This window comes from Gracilinanus agilis, unplaced genomic scaffold, assembly GCF_016433145.1.
Source record: "Gracilinanus agilis isolate LMUSP501 unplaced genomic scaffold, AgileGrace unplaced_scaffold36552, whole genome shotgun sequence".
In the NCBI taxonomy this organism is placed as follows: Eukaryota; Metazoa; Chordata; class Mammalia; order Didelphimorphia; family Didelphidae; genus Gracilinanus; species Gracilinanus agilis.
This window is the reverse complement of record NW_025369748.1, coordinates 4216-11861: the sequence shown is the minus strand read 5'-3', so window position 1 is coordinate 11861 and position 7646 is coordinate 4216. Positions and strand designations below refer to the sequence as shown.

Genomic DNA, 7646 nt, shown 5'->3' with positions numbered 1-7646 from the left:
TGTGCCATTTAACTGCCCCCTCTTGGCCAATTCACTCAGGTGTAAATTGTCACTTCCTGATTTATTTAGGTTCCCATTACCTTAAGTTCATAGGATCACAAGTGTGGAGTTAGAAGAGATCTTAGTGAAAAGAATATGCTGAAGTTAACCTACTAATTTAGAAATTTTCAGCATGAGCATTTATGCTTCAGAAATCAGCAAACAAATGCTAATCTGGGATTGATTTATTTTTTTGTTCATTGTCTAGACTTAAAATAGGAGAGGAAATTTTAATATTGAAGATTCACTATACTGTGGGTACATTTTATCCCCCAGAGAAAGCCAATTGTTAAACATTTACCACACTATCACCACTTAGAGGTTGCCAAGTCACCCTCTCATCTTACAGAAAACAGTAACTTAGAGGGTAAAATGACTTGCTCAAGGTCACACAGAGACATTATCCAAAGGGTCTTATCACTATTGCATGCCAATCCATATTCTTCTGCCATTTTCTTGAATGATGTTGAATAACTCAATTCTACAACCTGATTTTTTATACAGAATTTCAATATTAAGAATGGAGAGTACAAATAAAACCAATGCAAACAAAATTAGAAGGGTAGCAGCAAACTGGGGAAAAAACTTTATAATAAAAACCTCTGACAAAGGTCTAATTTCTCAAATTTATAAAGAACTAAGTCAATTGTACAAAAAAATCAAGCTATTCCCCAATTGATAAATGGGCAAGGGACATAAATAGGCAGTTTTCAGATAAAGAAATAAAAACTATCAATGAAAAAAATGTTCTAAATCTCTCTTAATTGGAGAAATGCAAATCAAAACAATTCTGAGGTACCACCTCACATCTAGCAGATTGGAAAATAAAATGGTAAAGGAAAATGATAAATGTTGGAGGGGATATGGCAAAATTGGAACACTAATACACTGCTGGTGGAGTTGTGAATTGATCCAACCATTCTCGAGGGCAATTTGGAACTATGTGCAAAGGGCTTTAAAAGACTACTTGCCCTTTGATCCAGCCATACCACTGCTGGGTTTGTACCCCAAAGAGACAATAAGGAAAAATACCTGTAAAAAATATTTATAGCCATGTTCTTTGTAGTGGCAAAAAAATGGAAAATGAGTAGGTATCCATTGATTGGGGAATGGCTGAACAAATTGTAGTATCTGATGGTGATGGAATATTATTGTGCTGAAAGGAATGATGAACTGGAGAAATTCCATGTGAACTGGGAAAGACCTGAGGAATTGATGCAGAGCAAAAGGAGCAGAACCAGGAGAACCTTATACACAGAAACTGATACATTATGGCACAATTGAATTTAATAGACTTCTCCACTAGCAGCAAGGCAATGACCCAGGACAATCCAGAAGAACTTACGAGAAAGAATGTTATCCACATTCAGAGAAAGAACTGTGGGAGCAGAAATGCAGAAGAAAAACATATGATCGCTCACATGGTTCAATATGGATATGATTGGGGATTTTTACTTGAAATGATCACTCTGTTGCAAATATTAATAATATGGAAATGGGTTTTGAACAATGATATATGTATAACCCAGTAGAATTGCTCATCAGCTCAGGGAGAGGGAAGGGAAGAGGGGTGGGAAAAATCATGAATCATTTAACCATGGGAAAATATTCTTAATTAATTAAATTTTAAAAGATTTGTTTAAATGGAGAGAAAAGTAGACTTTAACTTGTGTAGTTGAAAAAGAAGCTATTAGCAATTACAAATTAGCAGTTTATTTTCTAGGGATCTCCACAGACCAAAAGGGAAGCCTTCATTGGTAGCCAAAAAAATGCAAAGTATTGATTAGAAAAGTGCTGGTTAAGGGCAATGAATTTTCCTTCTAATTCATCTGAATTTGGCTGAGTGCTGATGTTAAAGCTTGCACACTCTTGATATACCATATTCTTGAAAGTCAGCAAACTAGTGAGTTAACAGACATTTAGTAAATGTTTACTATATTCTCAGTGCCAAAGCAGCTAGGTGGCACATTGGATAAAGTGCTGAATGTTGAGTCAGGTAGACACATCTTCCTGAATTCAAATCTGACCTTAGATACTTATTAGCTATGTGGCCCTGGGGAAGTCACTTAATCCTGTTTGCCTCAGTTTCCTCATATGTAAAATAAACTGGAGAAGGAAATAGCAAAGCACTCTAATATCCTTGTCAAGAAAACCCCAAAAATGGGATTACAAAGAATCAGACAGGACTAAAAAATAACTAAACAACAATATTCTAAACATTGTGCTAAGTCCTGAGGACACCAAAACAAGTAAAAAATATAGACCTTCCTCTCAAGAAGGTCACATTCTAATGGAAGAGCCAACATGCAAATAACTATTAACATGTAAGATGTATACAGTATACAGGAAGGTGGGATGATCCTGGGTTCAAATTCAGATTAAAATATTTCCTAGCTATGTGACCCTGGGCAAGTCATTTAACACCCCCTTACAGTTCTTCTGCCTTGGAACCAATATCTGGAACTTGATTCTAAGACTGAAGATAAAAGTTAAAAAAAAAATCTTGCATTGGCTCTAGACATAACTGGAGATGCTCTGATTGTTACAAACCTGGAGTTAGAGTTTGCCAATCTCTATCCCATCTGCTATTTTTTAAATAATAAAATATTAAATTGTAATAAATTTATCCCATAAAAATAAACATAGATATGGAAAAAGCAACCATGTAAATTTTTTCTTAGCTCTGATAATTGATTCCCCAATCCCCACCCATGCCCAACACACATCCCCAATTCCTCTATTTCTCACAAGATCCATATGAATCCCAGGGCCTAGCACAGTGTCTGGCACATAGTAGACACTTTAAAAATGATTGTTGATTTTATCGATAGTATAAATACCAAGGGCTCATGCCTTTTTTCTAAATAGAATTAATGACCACTCCTAATCTATACCATGATTATTTAAAAGAGCTGTAATTATTTTAAATTACATAATAATTTTTAATGAATTAATTTTAACAATAATAATTTTAAGCCTTTATTCTCTCTATTTTATCCCCTCACTCTAGATCAGAAATATTTAACCTGGGAGGCAGACTTGTGATTGCTTTAAAATATATTTTGATAATTCTATTTCAATGTAATTAGTTCCCTTTGTAATTCTACTTTTTTCACTTAAAATCATTATTGTGAAAAAGGGTACATAAGCCTCAGCAGTCTGCCAGAGAAGGCCATGACCCCAAAAAGTCTTAGAAAAGCCCCTACTTTAGAGGGTTCAGTTTTTGCTCCTCTTCTTTGGAGCTGAAGCCAGGGGCATAGCTGCTGGTGGTTAACTTTCCACAGCACTGGTTGTTAATAGTAACAGCTGATACACTGCTTCCTGGCTGTGACTCTGCCGGAAAAATCAATAGTCCTTTGTTGATTAATAACTGATTTTCCACTGATCAAAATGCATGGATCGATAGACTGAATTTGGTGCCAAGCTTGTGATGACACAGCTAAAACACGGCCAGCAGGACCTCCCTCCACAAACCTCATTTCATTCCCTACCTGGTTCCCGCTCAAAAGATGGTTGTACCATTCCAAGGAAATTTTGGCAAGGCTTAAATTTGGTCCTTAGCCTTATTTATAGCCAATATCTCCTCAATGCCCCCCTTTCCTCTCCACTAGATGGTGCTCTCGTCTTGTATTTGCAACAGTTCATTGGGCTTGTAGACAGATGAGTGAAAAATATAGACAGGTGAAACACTAGAGAATGTTTAAAATTTATGGAAGTTAATCCTTTAAACACTCCGGTCTGTGCATGTGTCTTGGCAGGCGTTTGAATAAAAGGTCCATTCAAGTGAATGGAAATTTACAACCTGCCTACTCATTTATTACATCTGGCCGCATGGGACACACACATTTCCAGAACAAGTATCTCCTGGCACTTCTGTGCATAAATAAAGCAGCTGTTTACTCAACAAATAACAATTAATGCTCTCCTAAAAGAAAACTATTTCTGACACCTAAAGCTTAAAAGTATGTTTTTGTGATCTCAGGAGGCAAGTCTCAGTGAAAATCGGCTGGCTGGGTTCTTGGGAACTCCATTAATTGCTCTACGTCTTGTAGAAAAATGGAAATCAAAGCAGGAATATTGCCAGAGATGAGTTTTCCCATTGTAAATGGTTTCTTTTCCTTCAAGATTGAAGATCCAGTTTATGGCAAAGCCCTGATGTTTCTTAACCGTATTGTTTTTGGTATCTTAACTGAATACAAGGAACTTCCCCTCCAGTATTTCTATTCAATTCCTTTCCTGGAGTGGGTGTGTGAGGGAATGAATGAGAAATGCTGCCTATTTGGGAAAAAAAAACAATCTGATTACTCTTTTCTACAAAGGTTAATTTTGTTGTTGTGCTGTGCATTACCCTATTCTGCTTTGTTTTGTCTCTAAATCTGGTTAATCCAGCTTGGAGCCACCCCATCAGGTTCCTATCCATTTAACAAAGTCAAATTAACCTCATTTGCAATTGACCACCACCCCCATTTTCCCTGGTTTCCAATGATGTTGTTAATTCACTTCGGGAAATGGTATCACTAATCCAGAGTTAGCTACTTGGCATGTCACCTTGACAGATGGACACTGGGACAATGGGATTGATTCAATTGCATCCTCTTGGGCCACATGTAGTTCAACTCCAGTCTAAGGGCTCAGTGGAGGAGAAGGCAGTATGGAGAGGGAGGAATGATTCCAGTACAGTCATTAAAGCCTATCTGACGACTCTGATACAGCTGAAACACGTTCTTTTTATTTTTCTGGAATGATTTAACATCAAAGATGAGAGAAAAGGAGAAAAACTGACAAGATTAGCAATAAACGAAAAGGAAATAGAATCCTAACGTTTGTATGTATAGGGAAGCTTTGGGTGTTGAGACAAGCAAAGGAAGAAACAGGGAGGCAACGAGGAAAGAAGTACTAGTTATGCATTCCTTTCTGTTAAGAAACTGCTCAAATTTACACTAACAGAAAAAGAGGGCTTTCATTTTGTTTTGTCTGGTCCTCTGAGCTTAGAGGTGGTTGGCAATGAAGTGGAAAGATAAACAAAACTGGGGAGGGCGATTTTCCACAGATCATTGACTAGTATTTGCAAACATTTGCTATTTGTCCCAAGATTAAACTGATACCCAGATCTGGAGGCAGGAGGTCCTGAGTTCTAATTTGGACTCAGATACTTCCTAGCTTTGTGACTCTAGGCAAATCGTTTAACCCCAGTTGCCTAACCCTTACTGCTCTTTCTGCCTTGGAACCAATATTTAGTATTGATTATAAGACAAAAGGCAAGAGTTTGTTTTGTCTTTTTTTTAAGTGGTTCCCTGCGTGTTTTCTTAATCTCTCATATTACACAGACTATCAATAAAATCAAAAGTCAGGTAAAAGTAGTAGCTGAGATTAGTGACCTTTGGAAGTCAACATGGGTTAGGGATCCTAAATGGGTGAGTCTATGTGATGCTTGTGTTTTGCATATGTATGTATGTGGATATACATTTAACAAAAAGCTGGATTTGGGGTCAGAAAAACTGAATTCAAATCCTTGCTTAAACACTTTCTCCTGGTTTCATTTTTTACATCTATGAAATGACAGAATTGGATGAGAAAGGGAGAAAGGTCCTTTCAGGTCCTAAATCTATGTGGGAAGAGGCAAAAGTCCCATACTATTGAAAAAAGAGGAGAAAAGAACGTGTAGAACTTGAATTTGTATATAGAAACAGTTTCATTTTTCATTTGTCCATTCATTCATTCCTTCCAAGCCCATTCATTATGTTCTAGGGGAGATAAAAAAAAATAAGGAAGATACAATCTCTGTTCTGAAGGAAGTTACAGTATAGTGATGGTAATTATACATCCTTGTTTTCCAGTAACAATCACAACCTAAAATATTCTGTCCTTTTATCTCTACAAGTCATCTAAATGCCCTGAAAATTCCAGGACATTCCAGTTATTGAATGAATTGTCAGGCAGCATTGCAATCAAAATGTGCACATCACAAAAGACTGAGATCCATAAGGGGTAGCCCTGAAGCACTGGCTGTGATTGCCCCTGAGAATGCTTGCATATTATTACGTCTATAGCCATGTTTGCCGTATACATACCTGTGGTGCATGATGGGCAGGTGGTCCACTGAGAGTGGTTATGATGACAATTAGCACCTGTGCTGCATATACTAATAGAAAACTCTTGCAATTGCAGCTACAAGGCAAACTTGAACAATAAATTCACAAAGCAGAAAATCATCCTTTGTCAAACCATGTGTCACATTTTGATTCAGAAAATAAGGTCACCTTAAATGTTGTATAGGTGCAATCAAATGCTACATAGGGATTAGGGAGGATAAGGGTAAAATAGGTGAAGGATAGCTTTGGATGTGGCACTTAGGAAATGATCAATGAATTCTAAGAGAATAGTTTCTATAAATGGTAGGGATGGAAGGTAGACTACATTATTTTGGAGGGAGTAAGAGGTAAAGGAATATAGATAGATGGTTATAGTCCTCTCCTTCCAGAATTTTGGCAATGTAAAAGGAGATGAGAAATGAGATAGTTATTTGAGGAAGTATTGGGTATGGTCTGTTGTCTTTGTATTAAAAATTTATACACTTTAGTTTGATTTCTGCCCTCCATGATACATTTTCCTTCTAATAATAATTATATAGTCGGTACCATGGATGGAGGCATTGGATTTGGAGTCAGGAAGAACTGCCTCAGATACTTCCTAATTGGGTGGCCATGGACATATCCCTTTTTTTTTTTTAATGAAAAATTTTATTAAGAATTACTTTATGATCTTGGTCTCCCCTTCTTGCTTTTGTATAAAGCCAGAAATGAAACACTTGTTACTTTTACAACTTTGAAATGGACTCCAGGAATTTCACCAACAGCATGACTCTTTTGACCAAAGCCAGCCACTAACACTTCATCATTTTCCTCAATAAAGTTCAAATAGTAATCATCAGGAACAAAAATTGTGATTTTCTTGCCATTTTTGATCAGTTGTTCTCTCCCACACTTCCTCATGGCAGAATTGGGCTGCTTAGCCTCCACATCCACTTTCTCCAAGGACAATGCCTTTGGCACACAAGACACCCCCAAAGGGTTTGGCCATGAGTGCCATATCTAGGTATGCCTTCTTGTACCACTTGTCGTGCCACTTCTGGTCCCACCAGTGGCTGTGCAGCTTCCTCATTTTCCTCATTTTTTTTTGTTTTTTTAACCCTTAACTTCTGTGTATTGGCTTCAGGGCAGAAGAGTGGTAAGGGTGGGCAATGGGGGTCAAGTGACTCGCCCAGGGTCACACGGCTGGGAAGTGTCTGAGGCTGTATTTGAACCTAGGACCTCCCGTCTCTAGGCCTGCTCATTTTCCTCATTTGAAAAATTGGGATAATAATAACACTTCCCTCTCAGGGTTGTTGTGAGGATCAAATAAGATATTATTTAATTAAATAAACTGCTTTTCAAATCATATAAATGCAAACTATTATTATATGCAAATGTTTTTCACTCCATAAACATGAAAACATGTAGGGTTCTCAAATGACGAAATCATTTACAATGCCTAGCATTGCTTGCAATTCCTACCCAGAGAATCCTGTTCTTCGTGTCACCATTTAAGATAGTCCCCATTTCTCCAAT

General features: G+C 37.2%; 1 pseudogene; it reads right to left on the bottom strand.

Annotated features, from left to right (window-relative positions):
• Nucleotides 1–6794: 6794 nt before the first annotated feature.
• LOC123254969 lies at nucleotides 6795–7221 on the bottom strand (annotated as a pseudogene).
• Nucleotides 7222–7646: the final 425 nt, after the last annotated feature.